General features: G+C 43.1%; 1 protein-coding gene across 1 annotated transcript in view; it reads right to left on the minus strand.

Moving 5' to 3' along the window:
- The window catches only part of Sgcd (sarcoglycan delta), a 919,076-nt gene extending 903,686 nt beyond the window's left edge, over positions 1-15,390 (minus strand). Inside the window, exon 1 of the mRNA XM_057774534.1 lies at positions 15,259-15,390. The gene's annotated coding sequence lies outside the window, so the exon portion shown is untranslated. The remainder of the gene's footprint in view (positions 1-15,258) is intronic.
- Positions 15,391-15,859: the final 469 nt, after the last annotated feature.

Genomic DNA, 15,859 nt, shown 5'->3' on the forward strand with positions numbered 1-15,859 from the left:
TATCTTTGAAACTTTTGATTGTGGAATCCCCTTTTATATATTCACCCATGGGATTACTATCAGTCTACACAGGAAGCTTTTTCCAGAGAGAGATTTGCAACTGATTTTGCTAGAAGTGGAAGTCATTAAGCTGGGGACCCATGGCCGTGTTTCAGGCATGTGTTTAGGGCTCCTGGGCTCAGCTCCCTTGATGCCGTCTCACAAGTGCTTGCTCAAGGCTGATATGAATGGATAGTTGCATTTCTACATGGTTATTTGTAGTCTGAATGGTTTCTACCTTTCTCAGTTGCTACTGGCTCAGCACCATTCCATTTGGGTTTTACTTTAAGATTTCAGGATTTTTTTTTAAGTATTTAGTGTAAATGAAATTTTCCCCTCTTCCCTCCAAATTTAACAATGAAAACAAAAACAAAACAGAATCACCTGTGATCCAATTTCAGTACACTGACCTTAACGTACAAACAGTCATGCTGAATTTTCTGCATCTGTGGTCATGTAACACTGACTCTCCAATAGAACATTGGAAGCATCACCCAAATGTACTACTCTACTCAATATGTGTTCTTTGCCTCATGGTTTGAGCTTCTAAGGCCCTGTAGACAAATATACTAGGAGAGTATGTTTGCATATAAGGGCTCTCTCAAGGCCTTCATAAATCCCTATACCATAGAAATATCAGGTATAGCTCCAGAACCTTGTTTCTGAGGTGATAATCCTTATTAGGCTTTTTAATAACTCAAGCTAGGGACTCACAGCCAGGGTAATAGACCAGTTTCTTGAGGTTGAATATCTAATCCCCACACTCTCACCTCTGAAGGCAGAGAGGTTAAAAGGCAAATTGATTCCAATTATCAATGACTTTATCATTCATGCCTATGAAATAAAGATGCCCTCAAAGCACTAATTTTAGAGAGCCTCTGCATTGCTGAACAAAAGGAGATACCAAGAGGGTGGCATTCAGAGAGAGAGTCTGGAAACCCCATGTGCTCTTACCCAAAACAGCATGTTAGGGCATCTTTCATCAGTTTGTTCATTGGCTCACCTACACCCTCTGTAATCTGGGGTATTTATAATAAATCAGTAAACAGGTTTAGCATGTGTGCATGTGTGTTGTGTGCATGTACACACACACATTCATCACTGTAAGCAAATTAACTGAACTTAAAGAGAGGTCTAGAATATGGGTCACAACCTGATACTGTAGATGTGCAGATGTCAATCAGGTTGGGAGTTAAGGACTAGTGGGGCAGAGTCTGAAGATCATATATTATCTTAAATAGACCATGCCAGCACCAAATTATAGGACATCCCTCCAGTGTTTGCTAAAGAACCCCTCACCTGGAACGTTGATGCTCAAAAGCAAAGTGCTCTGCATTGGCTGTCGAGGTGCTTGAATGTAAAACCGGTTTGTTTTTCTTCAAATGGAGCTGACAACTTCAGTCACTGAATCCTCAGTTTCAAACCTACATTAATACTTTAAATCTTAATTACATACAGTGTTCATTAGTCTCAATCTACTCTGAGCAGTACATACTCTATCTAGACTCTCCAAAGGTATTCCCCAGGACCACATGCATTAAAGGTCATTGATTAAAAAAAATGATTACTATCAATCTCACCGTGTATAAAGTTTACAAAAGTAAATTAAACAGAGTTATTAAATGATGGCTGGTGAGATGACTCAATGAATAGAAGTACTTGCCACACAAGCCTGATAATCTGAGTCACATCCCCAGAGCCCAGGTAAAGGCAGGAAAGAACCAACCCTTAAGAGTTGCCCTCTGATCCCTACACATGTGCCGCCACAGCACACATGCACCAGCATGCATACTGCCTGTGCCTGTGAACATGAACATGCACACAAAATACTATATATATTTTAAGACAATTATTTAATGAATGTACGAAGGTTACAGAACTATATATGTTCACTTTTCCACAATGATTCATCTACTTATTATAGTAAATGTTAAGAAATATAAATACACAATGATATTCTTATTTTAATATTTTGTTGTATCTTGAGACAGGGTCTTGTGTGTCCCAGGCTGGCCTGGAACTCACTGTGGAGTAGAAGAGGGCACTATTGATTCTCTTGCCTTCGCTGGGATTATAGGCTTGCAGCAGCACACCAGGTGAGGATGTGAGGATGCTGGTAGGAATGGAACCCAGGGCTTCACGAATTTTAAACGAGCACCCAATAGGTATACTGAGCTATACCCTCAATCCTGCTCTTCTTAAAATTCTTAATTTATTTGAAACCTTTAAGACCCAGAAGGACAAAACAATGTTATCAACTTTGTCTCAGAGGAAGATAAAAAGGCTTTAATTTTTCATATAATAAGTTACATCCTTTTCTGGATGAATGTCAGTTTCTGTTACAATCTGAAACAAGAGAATGGAATCAGGAACATATTTCTTCCTCCGGGTTTCAAAACCAAAACAGACCTAATGATACAAGCACAGTCCGTCAGAGAATGCAATTACAAAGCCTCTGGCTGCTCAAGACCAATTTGTAATCAGAGCATCAAGTCACACTGTACAGAAATGTCAGCTCTGATGCAGCCTTGATGAGCTAAGATTGAACACACGGGCCAGTTTATCATATTATCTCAACTGCCCTCTTTAGAGCTGGCAGGCCCAATTTGAGTGCAAAAAGGATTCCACTCTGAGTGATGCTTGCAGCCGAAAGAGAAAACTGTCCGGATACTATTTTTCATTGCTGCAGTTTTCTTTAACAGAAATAAATGCACACATAAAAATCATTCAACATAAATATTTTCTTGAAATTAAGTGGCACTGGATACATATATCTACCCTAAAATAGTCTTCATCACGTCTGGAACTGAAAGTCTTGCAAGGATTTAAGGTTCACTTTTGCTATTAAGGGGGTATATTTTATTCAACAAAAATAGATTAATGCACTTCCAGCTTGTGTGTTCAATCTCTCTTTAGTTGGCTCTTTATAAGAGTGGAGGGAATGCTGGGAAAATCATAGGAGAAGGTTCTATAAGTAGGATGGGGAGAGTGTTAATTCTCCACAGTGTAATTTCAGCCTCCTGCTTTGATCAAACAAACTGATTTTTAAAATGATAACAGCCTATAACTTTCAGTATAAAGTGCAATTTCCTACTACTTTGGCGGTATGAAAATTCTCGACTGATTGGAAATTCACCTCCACTGAGTGCTCTGCCTAGTACTGTCCCTATGCCTGCCTCAATCTCTGCTATTACCTTCCACTCACAGGCAAGAGAGATTGGGTTCTCCTGCATTTCTTCAGTCATGTGTGTTTCTTCATGAAATACTTGTTCACAGGGGACAAATCAGTGCCTCTCATAATCTCAGCAGGATTAATAGGCAAAAAAAATTTCACTGAAAACTACTGAGTTCAGTAACAGAAATGCATTTTTTAAAATAATAGCCATGTAAGCTTCTTTACTACACCATCCAGAAAATGAGGCCTGGGCAGTTGAGATGATGCAGGGTTTCGCGTTTATTACATAGCTGTGCTCTGGACCAGTGCAGCCCCCTCCTGGGATCTGCATGCTTTTCAGTACTCTCCACTCTCATCCCCACTGTTTTCTCTGTTCGTTTTCAAATGTGAAGCACAGAGCATCACACACACCTCTTTCCTCACTCTTCCTTCTATGAAGAAAGCTCTTTCAGCCTACACCTGCTGGGCAACATCCAGCTAACTCCTCAGTTACTCATGACCGTTTACTGTCCTGTCCTCAATTTGCTCTGGGTGAAGCTAAGCTAATGCTGGCCTCTACAGGCACCTGTAATCACACATGTGCGCACGCGCGCGCGCACACACACACACACAGAGAGAGAGAGAGAGAGAGAGAGAGAGAGAGAGAGAGAGAGAGAGAGAAAGAGAGAGAGAGAAATACACACACACACACCCTGTTCAGATAAGCACACCGATTGTCATTATGGTTTATGGCTTCAAAAGAGAATATGAAGAAGTTAGGAAGGAGATGTTTTCACAGGAAAGAACTGAGGGTGAGGAGTAGATTTAGAAACACTGAGACAAATTGTATACATGTATAAAATTTTCAAACAAAAATTACTATAAGACAAAATAATAATATCCCTACCATAGCCCATCTATCATGAAGGCAAGCATGAAAAACTCAATACATTCCGTGTTGTCAAGAACACAGTACCATAGGACCCAGCGGGGCAGTGCCAGTTGTAACAGCTAATATAAAGAAGTCAGATATCTGATGTGGCACAGAGTCTCACAGACGATAATCTGGATGGCACAATTTCTTAAGAAGGCTCACAGATTTCATTTTTTATATGACCGAGTAATGTGCCATTATGTAAATGTACCACATTGCAGGTAATGGAACTAAAAAAAAAAAATCATCTGAATGGGGTATTTCTGACCCAGAAAGGAATATGTGATCATGTTCAACCATCATCTGAGAGGCTTCCTCATTCAGCAGATGGGAACACATACAGAGATCCACAGTCAGACATTATGCCAATGAGAACAATCTCCTCCCGCATTAATGGTATGTCACCATCACATCCCCTCCCCCCAAGGGCTCAGGGAACCTTGCAGAAGAGCCAGAGGATGTAGAGGAAACCAAGGAAACATGGTCCTCTAAATCAACAGGATCAAAGCGCGTATGAACTCAGAGACTGAGGCAGCTTGCACAGGACCTGCACAAGTCTGTATCAGATAGATCCTAGAGCTGAAAGGAGAAGGAGATTCGTGCTTTCACCCCTAACCCAGAAGCCGTCTCCAATTGAAAACCACTTGCAAATGAAAATTTGGTTTTCTTGCCAGGTGGTGGTGGTGCACACCTTTAATCCCAGCACTTGGAAGGCAGAGGCAGGCGGATCTCTGAGTTTGAGGCCATCTTGGTCTACAAGAGCTAGTTCCAGGATAGATTCCAAAGTCACAGAGAAACCCTGTCTCAAAAAGAAGAAGAAGAAGAAGAAGAAGAAGAAGAAGAAGAAGAAGAAGAAGAAGAAGAAGAAGAAGAAGAAGAAGAAGAAGAAGAAGAAGAAGAAGAAGAAGAAGACGACAAGAAAAAAAAGAAAAGAAAATTTGGTTTCCTCTAACAGGGTCTCACTAGGGAGCAAACTATTCGTGATTCTAGAGAAGCTAAATAAGAAGGTGAACCCAAAGAAAAACATATAAGCAAACTATTCTGAATGGTGAGTTGCATGTCCCGCAATAGATGACCAACAGAAAACAAGCTTGGTGTCATCTTTGAAGGTTCCTTGTCTCATAATGTCATACGGGGGGGGGGGGCGGGGGGGAGGGAGTTCATTTTTAAAATTCTATCTCATTATTCTTATTTCATTTTATTTTTATTTTTTTCTTCTCTCTTTTTACCCTACAGGTCCTTTGTGCGTGTATCCTGGCTTGTTAGTGTTTTCATGGAATACCTGATCTTGCAAACAAGTGTCTGTTTATTATGCCTTCTCCTAGGCTCTTTCCCTTCTGTTTGCTTTGTCCTATTTGAATGTGTTCATTTTTGTTGTATTTATTTCTTAGTCATCCCTTAGTAGCCTCTCTGTTTTCTAATGAGAGACAGAAGGCTTGGATCTTTGGAATTTTCTTTGGACTGCCAACCAGCTCCGCAATAAAGACATGGCAATTAATTATTAGTTATAAATGTTCTGCCTTAGGTTTGTTTCACTACTTCCTTTTACTCCTTTTCTTTCTTCCTTTTTCAAGCCTAAATTCTTCCTCTTTCTTACTCTCCCCATATGGAAATTCCACCTATACCTCCTGTCTTGCGATTGACTGTACAACTTTTTAGTAGACCAATCAGGCTTCTTAATCAGGCAAGATAAAGCAGCAACATATTCTTACATAATTAAACAAATGCAACACATCTTTACATAGTTAAACAAATATTCCTCAACAGATCCAGAAGGAAGGAATAGTGGGGAGAAACTTATAGGAATTGAGAAAAGAGAAGCCATAATAAGGATATAAAGTATGTGAAAAAGATCTTTTTTCGACAATAAAATGGAAAAAATAAAAGTACAAATACAAATATAGTCTTTAAATGCACCCCAATTTTCTCTTTTGAAACTTATTTTTCAGGGCAGTCGTATTGGGAGATGATATCCCTGGAAGGTGACTGGCTCACAGGACAGTGCCTTCATGAAAAAAATCCATTCTATACTTTGCTAAGGTAAGTATCTTGGGTTTGTTCAGTCTGTCTTGCCATGTGATATTTATGACCATAATAAACACACACACACACACACACACAACAAATACCAAGTGTTCTGGGGTTAAGCTCTTGGAATGATGGGCTGTGAAATCTAACTTAAATAAACTTTTCTACAAATTAAGTAGTATGTGACATTCAGTTACAGCAATATAAAATGAACAAACATATTCATCCAAGCCCATATATCAAATATGAATTTTGTCAGTACAACTTCATAAAATAAACCACACATTAGGACAGTGGAGGTCAAAGCCAAATGAAAAGACAGATACATGAGCAATCAATGAAACTAATCTACTGTCACACTGAAGCTAATTAATGGCTAGAGTCCATCACTGGGGACACTGTCACTCAGAGGTTTGAGGTGGTATTGGGAACCTTGGTTCTAATCACATCCACCCCTACCTTGTCAGGTGATCCTGAACAAAGTAGGGATTCTCTCTGGGTTTCACTTTCTCCCTCCACCTGTAAAAGTCTATAGCATCAGATGACAACACTTTCCAAAATATAGATCTTATGGCTTGTATCTGAAATATCCTCCAAAGCCCTATGTGTTAGTAGGTAAGCCCCAAGACCATGGTTCCATTGGGATATGCTGGTAGCTTTAAGAAGAGGACTCACTTAGAGAATGTTGGGTTATTGGGATGGGTCTACAAAGGAGAAGGGAGAAACATATCTCTTTTACATCCTGGTTCTGAAGGGAGCATCTTTGCCCCATCCCCTATCTTCCATCACTGGCTCAGAAGTCAAAGGTCCAACCCATCAAGGACTAAAACATCTGAAACCCTGAGCCAGAATAACCACTCCCTCCTTGGAAGTGTGCTTTCCTGGGGAGTTTGTCACAATGACACAAACTGACTAGCATAATTATACCAACAACTCCTAAGTCATGTGGGAAATTTAAAATATAGACTGGAAGGAATAGAGTGGAAAATATGAGATTATAACCCTCTAGTCTTGGTAAATATTCGCTGACTTTTATTATCTCTGCATATATCATATATGTCTATTTGTGCCATGGGTGAGAGAACATGGAAGAGATATTTGCGTGGCACATGGCCTACTTTAAGGACATTTGTTAACTTTTCTGGGTGTGTGTGTACAAAATAACAGTATAAAATATCCTTCACAATATATGTCATAGATGTCTGAAAGCCATGGAAATAGGCAGTCTCCAGGCTTCTTTAGAGCTGTAGATTTCTGAATAATTGAACTAGTGCTAGCTTGAAAACTTAAAATTTAAATTTAAATACTTGGTCTTCTGGTTACAGCAGTGAAGGTTAACCACAAGTCAACTTTCTCTAGCCTGGAGGATTAACTCTATTTGGGTCATTTCCTTTGTGTTCACTACATATCCAACTCAGAGGGTTTATTGTCTGGGACAAAGGTAAAGGGAGAGATGTCACCGCTCCTCTACATTGCCATTCTATGTTGGTTCCAATGATCTATGTGCTCTCTCTCTCTCTCTCTCTCTCTCTCTGTGTGTGTGTGTGTGTGTGTGTGTGCGTGCACATGTTCATACGTGCAAAAGCCAGAGGTCAATGCATGGTGCCATCCTTTATTTCTCCACCTTTCATCTTAAGACAATATCTCTCTCTAAATCTGGAGCTCTCCAACAGCCTAGAGTGTCTAGCCTGCATAGCCACTTGCTCTGTCTATCTCCACTCTCCAATCTCCGCTCTCTGAGGGCTAGAGCAGAGATAAACTTCATCACATCCAGCTTTGATATGGGTGCTAAAAATCCAAACTTGGGTCCTTCTGTTTCTGCACCACCCACCCACTTCACCACATGAGCCCTCTCCTCTGCCCCATATAGTATGTTGCTAATCCTCATACATGCTTGGTATGTGGAATGAGAAACATACACCTACAGAGCTTAGAAACGTGTTGGCAAACCAAGTACGCAATAAGTGACAGAAGGACCAGAAGTGGAGGCTTCAGCAGCTGGCGCTGACAGAGCAGGTAGAATTTATCTTCAGTGCCTGCTAAAAGGCCTCTGCAAAGACGTGGGGTGAGATGCAAGGTCCAGATGGCTATAATATCCCACTTAGGAAACTTTACATTTCCTCATAAGACCAGAGAGAATGCTAAATTAAATCCCAAAGAATTAGCCTTTAATGGATGGAAGGCTGTTAGGGAATTACGCAAGGTAGTAAAGGAATCATTTTTTTTTTCTGTTGTTAGGGCTGCAGAAAGGTGATAACCCCTTAGAGCTAACCCTTAGGTAGCGAAGCAAAACAATAGTACTAAAGCTCCAGATTGATTGTGGTGGAGAGGCGAGGAGAATTACTATGCGTGCCTCCTCCTTCTGAATCATTATAGTCCCTGTTAGTTACTGTGGGTTAGTGTGGCAAGGCTTTTGGGATGCAGGGGAGGTGCTAGGTTGAGATATTTCCTCTGACTTGTCAGCACTGATTATAATGTTTTCAGAGGATCGTTCACAATATATCACATCAATGATCTGTGTCTTACTGTCTCCATAATATTGACACCGTGTGATAAAGATTTTTGTGTTAACAATATCCCAGTACACTGCACACATTTCTGTGTCTAAGGATGCATTTAAGCTGATTCATAACCTACATACTCCATCACACCCTATGGCATCCTACAGGTAGAGAGAATGGTTCCAAGTGCCTGCTTCCCATGTGAGGCCAGGTATCAGGAGCTTGACAACAAAAGGCCATACATCTTCAATTGTTCAGATACCACAAACATGACCAGCATAGGAACGTCCCTGTCTCTGTTCTCTCTTTGCAGATTATGAGTCCAGCAAGTCAGGATGGCCTCACCAACAGCACCTGCCAAAAAGGTCTCTCATGAGCCTCTTTAACATTTGGAGTCTACATCGGAAAAAGGCTTTTAGACCTGTTTTGCCCAGTTCCTTTCCACAGAGTTTCATCTTAGAATTTTGCAGGGAGTAGGCTGTAGGGATTGCAACTTTCACATGCATTCAGTCAGTGCAAGTGAGCAGCTGGCCACAGATGCGTTAATCATCCTCAGCTGTCCATTAGGAGTCCTGGGCTAGCAGCCAGGAAGCCCTGACTCTCACACTGAATCTGATGCTACCTTGCTGGGAAGCCTCAGGCAAGTTCCTTCCCTTTGCTGAGTCTCAGTTTCCTCCTTTCTCCTTCAAGCTGCTAAGACCAGATATCTCCAAACTGCGTTATCATTCCAGAAGCCTATTAATTTCTAAAACTTTTGAGCTCAGAAACAATAGTGTCTTTCTGAGAAACTAATTAAAAGTACAGATAAAATCACATTAACTTAGAAATCAGAATGTCCCTTCTAATTACATCTTAAGCAACATCAGAATGGAACTTGTCCAAAGCTCCCACCACAGTTAATCACCAGCTACTGACATTATTACCCCACCCCACCCCTGCCTCTGATTCTTCTGGGTAAAGAAAAGTGTCTTTTGGGACACATTGTATATATGGGTCCCAGTGTTTGGATGGTTCTTCTTTTCATGGTAAAGGGCAACAGCCACTTTTTCTAGGCCACACAGAATGAGCTCAAATTCACTTAACAATTCACAAAATATTTTCAACGCTTTCTGCATGCCAGACATGACTCTACAGCTTCTAGAACAACTTCCAGTAAGTACAGGAAAGTAAATTTTCTATAGAGACTCAGTTTCAAGTACAAAGAAGTGAGGTGTACTACCATGTCAATGAGCACCATTTTGTAGCATCTAACCCAATTCTGAGGCGGGGCGGTGGGGGAGTCATAGTAGAATCTTCACCAAAGAAAGAGTATCTGTGCTTTAACAATTCAGTCAAAAAAATAACAGGAGAGAGTAATCCCTGACAATGCTTGGGAACTTAAAGTATCTGTTTGGAGATCATTGGACCACTTAGCAAGCATCCAGAAGTCTCCAAAGATGGCTCCTGTCTTGTAAGACAGTCTGCACTGTGGGGTTTATGGAAAGACAAATCAGCACTCAGCCTTAAGATTTAAGAAAGAAGAAAACAGGGCTGGTGAGATGGCTCAGTGGTTAAGAGCATTGCCTGCTCTTCCAGAGATCCTGAGTTCAATTCCTAGCACCCACATGGTGGCTCACGACCATCTACAATGGGATCTAATGCCCTCTTTTGACATGCAGGTGTACATGCAGAGAGCACTCATACATAAAATTAAATAAAGTTAAAAAAAGAAGCAAACATTTGTAGCAATGCAACAGAAGGGTGTGTGGAAAAAAATGTAAGTTCAGAATTTTAGACTTCATAGTACCCAGACAAGTTGCTTAAGCTCCTTGTTGGCACTTTTTACCCTTGTTTAAAAAGAGCCTCGCATGTGGCTGATGTTCAGTTGTAGCCAGACACCGCTAGCTAAAGCAACACAAGATCTTTGCTGGGTCACCTTAGCCACATAAGAGGGTAAGGCTTGGAAGCCTACAATTGTCTCAACTTCCAGAAAAAAAAAAAGTTTGGCAAAGTTAATAAACAAGACAACATAGTACAATCAAGCAAGCTGGAGGTGGGCTTTACCCCAAGTTGTCCCTACTCAAGTGCCCAAATTTTAGCCATCTCCTATTTCTCCACTGCTATGCAAAACTCTCAACATTTTCAGCATTGAAACAGGAAAATGAAGGCCAGCATATTAAGGATGCAGACACTGTAAATATAAATTATTCTCTGCTTTGCATTCTATTCACAAATGACTACAGCTATCTAAAATACATATACCACGCAGTTGCTTATCACAGCTACCCAAGGCTCAATTACCACCCTTGAATAAGAGGTCAGGGTTAAAAGCAACAGATTCAAAAGATAAATTTGGACCTGAAAAGGGAGAGATGACAAAATAGTTTGTCGGACAAGACGTCTGGCACCTTTGGCCATATTTCAATGAAACAGAAGAGAAAAGATGTTGAGGTCACCGAGAAAACAATTTAAGTGGGCCAGAAAGAGCCAGAGCGTGGGTGACGGCTCCTTTTTACCTGCAGAATGAGGCAGTGATCTGCTCAGAGGGGATGGGAATCCTGGTGATGAAGGCATGTTTCTCAGAATGCAACTAGCTCTATTAAACTCAGAGACAGCCTGATGCTTACCCTTGGCCTCACTCTTGACATCATTTCTGGATCAAGTCTTAATACAAATACCAACACTGATACATGTTTTCCAGTTAGTACAGGATTAAAAAAATACAAATATAACAAAGATCCACATGTTTGTGGCACTTCTCAGAGAGCTGTCACAGATCTTTTTAAGTGAGCTGGTCTGTTTGCTTATGTGGTTGATCGGTACACCAACTATATAGAGTCTGCTGTTTTGTGTATTTAAATTTTCTTGAAGCAGGGGGTGCTTAAAGATCTCCTGAAGCTGTCTGGAAGGGCTCCACAATGTGAGAATCCAAGAGCTGTGAATAATTGGGGCAAATGGTACTGTGCAGATGTAGGCTTAGGGCATGGACTAAAAATACAGATTTCTGGGCTCTCTGCCCTAAAGTTTTAATTCAGTGAGCCTCTAGGAGGGTCCAGGAACTTACTTACATTTTGACTAAGAGGTTTATATGACCTTGGTGCCTAGTCCTACACAGAGTAACTACTGGTCAGCTAGAAATACTGAAGCTCCAGATACTAGGTACAGGTCTCAATTTGGCATTTGATGTCTGTGGGCTTTCTGGCACATCATCCCTCAATTTCTTCAGCCACTTTTACCCCTCAACTGGTAAAGTGTAGGAGTGCTTGGGGAAAATCTGTATAGTGACTTCATCTGTGTAAATAGGGTAGGTGCTAATCTGATCTATAATGGAGATCTCATGATTAAGTCAACTAAAATGTGAGCTCAAAACATTAGCACTTCTGCCTTCTAACTGAACCACAGCTAAAGATGTGCTTCTCTGGGAAAAGCTATAGAATGTCAGTAAGTCTCAGACTCCTCCACCATGAAATGCAAATGACAATAACAGTACCCGTGGCATTGGTTTTTCTCACCAAATGGGCTAATTGTTTATAAGGAGTGGCTAGAATGAGGTCCCGCTGACTGACTGTCCAGTATTCATTAGTTACAAACACCCCTAGCAAGGTCAACCAGAGGAGCCGGTCTACTGTCCCCTGGAGTTCCTGTGATTAATGAGGCTTATGGAAAGGTAACCCTGGCTGAGCGCTTCCTTGGGCTTGTCCTTTTATCAAGAGATATTCACTAGAAATGTGCTCTTCTGGGGAGGATGTGATACAAGAAGGATGTGTTAGTCGTATCTCCCAGGAGGAAATACAGGAACAAATTAGAGAAAAGTATTGGAGGTCTACATTGTGTTTTTCAGAGGAGGGCCCAGCGATGACCTTCTTCAGCATCTACTGGAATACTCATTAAATGTGTCTATCGCTGTCTCCACTGGCTCACACGCCCAGAGGAACGAGGAGGTCCCATCGCTTGCCCTTCCCAGAGCCTCTCTCTACTCTTCTTTGAAGAGAGGACACATCATCAGTGGCACAGTCAAAGGTTCCTGGGCTCCCATTCTTCTGTCCTGTGGATACCATTTCTTCTGGGAGGAGGAGGCGGTAGAGACAACTGCACTGCGCATCAGTGTATTTACCAAGAGTCCAGTTTCCCCATATCTGACCACCTTCCCTGCAGCTGGGTTCCTAAACAGTGTATGATTTCTGAATCACCCATGCCTCCTCAAAGAAGCACACTAACAAACTGGCTGACCATGAAGGGATACAGGTTATGTCAACTTCCTTAGAATGGTATTGGGTTAATATAAATTAGATACAAAAGGCATGTGCATCCAATCCCTGTGTCTCCTTTGTTTTTCCCATCTGGATGTTCCACCCTCCAGGGTCTTATTCTATTCTTTTATACCCAATTCCTTCCTTATATTTCTTTGCCCTCCCTTTCCTTCCTTTTCTAATAATTTGTCCTGGTACCCTATAATTTTTGTCCACATTTTCTCTATCTCTGTCTCTGTATCCATCCCACTCTCCTTGCGTTTGCTCTTACGGCTCTCTATCTGCATCTACCTGATTTTGCTTTTTTGTTTTTGTCCTTACGTTTCTCTGTGTATCCTTGTCATCCATAATACTTTGCTGTCCTTTCATCCTTTTGATACCCCAGAGGCAGGTTCCCCAGTGTCACTGACAAAACATGGGTGTCATGCTAATCAGCAAGTGTATGCTAAAAGTCAAGCCTGATACTTCATTATTTAATAACTATGAGAAATCCCCAGATAGAGACCCAGAGCAAGGAGAGCTCTCACCCAGTAGAAAACTAAACTTAGACTACCTGCTGAAATACAAAAACACTTAGAAAGGCAACAAGACCAAAGACCAATACCCTCTTCTGGAGGGAAAATATAGGTCCCAGTGTTAATGGTTGAAGGTGCTTTCACACTTTAGGATGCCTACCACTTTATTCTAGGGTTCAAACTTCTCATTACAACCTGGTGGCAGAGTCTCCTAAATATATATTAGGACAGTTTTTCCTTCTCACATCTCCATCGATGCTCAGAGCCATTCAGCTAACATTCTTCAACACAAGTCAAGTAAAAGCTGAGAGCCTGCTATGGATGCAGGCTCCGGCTGATGCCCCCTCCAGATACAAACAAGGATATGCACCCTGTCTGATTTCCAGCCTCACTTTTCACTCTAAAGTCTGCCTTTTCAAAGTCGCACACGCACACACACACACACACACACACCACACGGTCAGGGGTGGTTGGCCCTATACTATATGTCATGGGCAATCTGTGATGGAGACATTGCATACTTTCTGTAGATGCTGCTGTGGAGTGCTAACAGCACATCCACTGGGAAGACCAGAAGGATGGTGGCTTCAGGAGAAAAGTGAAAGCACAAACACCCTCTCCCAAGTCTAGGCAGCAGCAATGCTCTCTCTCTCTCTCTCTCTCTCTCTCTCTCTCTCTCTCTCTCTCTCTCTCTCTCTCTCTCTCTCTCTCTCTCTCTCTCCCCAGCTCGACCTGTACACACATTCACTTGCACATACAAGCATACACTCACACCTATCCGTGTCAAAGTTTCTGAATAAAAGTACAAGGGAGGCAGGTAAAGAATGTACTCCGGCAAGCAGCCCGCTACCCTACTACAACAGGCAAGCTTCCTGGTGTTCTTTAAAGCTCCCCTCCTACCACTGGAGTACAGAGCAGCAAAACTGAGATTTGGCTCTCAGCCTAGCCTTGGGAAACAGAATACCCGCCACCAGGGACCAAGGGAGAAAGTCAGGGCTCAGGTCCAAAGAACAGACAAGTCCAAGTCGCCCAGCTGAAAGGCCCCTCAGATGCCTGTATGTTGAAACCTCAGCCAGACACACAAAGGAGCTGCTGTTTTCCTACAGGAGGCATTTGGATGCCTCCCACAGCCCAAATTGGGCTGGAGCTCAGAAAGCCCATTTCCTTACCCATGTTTAAATGTTATCATGCAAGTTGATAGAGCCAGCCAGGGCCCCGTGGGAGAGCGAGTGGTTCTCCTACAGGAACCCAACTACAGGAAGCATGCCTAAGCCACCTGTTGGTCTAGGTCGGCCTGCCCTGTATCAGCCTGCCGCAAACCTTCATCTTGTAAAAAGTACCCCCATGCTCAATTCAGTAGCAAGAAATAATTCACTCCTGTCATTTCTTCCAGCCACCTCTTCTGACCCCTCTTTCCTAGTCTCTCTCTCCCTCTTCTCCCTTGCTCCCTTTCTTTCGTACCCCCAATCGACTTTTCCCACATTCTCTCTTAATATTCCAGCAGTCATTTCTCTTTAACGAAGTACACGTAGCGTCTTCTTAGGGACTGGGGGTTGCCCATAATCTTCCAGCGCCCCAGCAGCAGCAGATCTCCAAGCGCTTACACTCGCTTACAGGACGCGCAAGCAAGCTGAAAAGCCCCAACGGCCAGTTGATGGGGAATAGTCTGTGACCTGTTCTCAAAAGCCCTGTTTCTCCTTGGGAAGGGTGCTCTTCCTTGATTTTAGTAAAGAACCAATGTTTTGCTCCGCTGCCAATTCCAGGATAGGTGCAGGAGACCTAACTTTCTGGCATCTGCCCGGCATTCCTGCAAACTGATATCTGGGGGGAAAGGACACCAGCAGTAGCAGCTACTCACCCTCAATACAGAGACTTCCCCTTCAGGGGTTCCCAGCAGTCTGGTGCACGTAGGGTCTGCGAATCCCCTTAGTGTTTCTGACTTCTCTTCTGGGCCGCACTGCGAGAGCTACGCGCTCCTAGCTGGGCGGCCGAGAGCAGTGGATCCCATGGGTGGCGAGTTGGCAGAGGGCGCGCTGCCCGGCTGGGGGCGCATCGCTCCCGGGGCTGGCGCAGGCTGCCACGGGCCGAGAGGCTCTCGGGGAAGTTGACTGTGCTGGGGACAGACTTCGGACTTGGCACCGGCTCCGCCCCGGGTGGCCCAACGCGTCCTCCGGGAGTGATCCGAGGACTTGCGGGTTGAAGTGGAAGGTAATTGGGGACGGCCAGTGCGGGCCGAGTGGCTGCAGAAGGTGTCCCTGGCCACCGCCTAGAAGCAGCGCAACGATATCGTACCGCCCGGGGTCCTCAGCGCTGGCAGGAGCTAAGGGCAAACGACCCAGCCAGGCTGCCTGCTCCTGGGATGCAGGCGCCCTTCGCTCAGAACCCGGGTCGCTTCAGCCCTCTGCGCCACTGGCGTCACCGTCCGGTTCCCCTCCGCTGCTTCGCCCGCTTGCGGTGAG

The sequence above is a fragment of the Chionomys nivalis genome, chromosome 7, assembly GCF_950005125.1.
Source record: "Chionomys nivalis chromosome 7, mChiNiv1.1, whole genome shotgun sequence".
Classification (NCBI taxonomy): Eukaryota; Metazoa; Chordata; class Mammalia; order Rodentia; family Cricetidae; genus Chionomys; species Chionomys nivalis.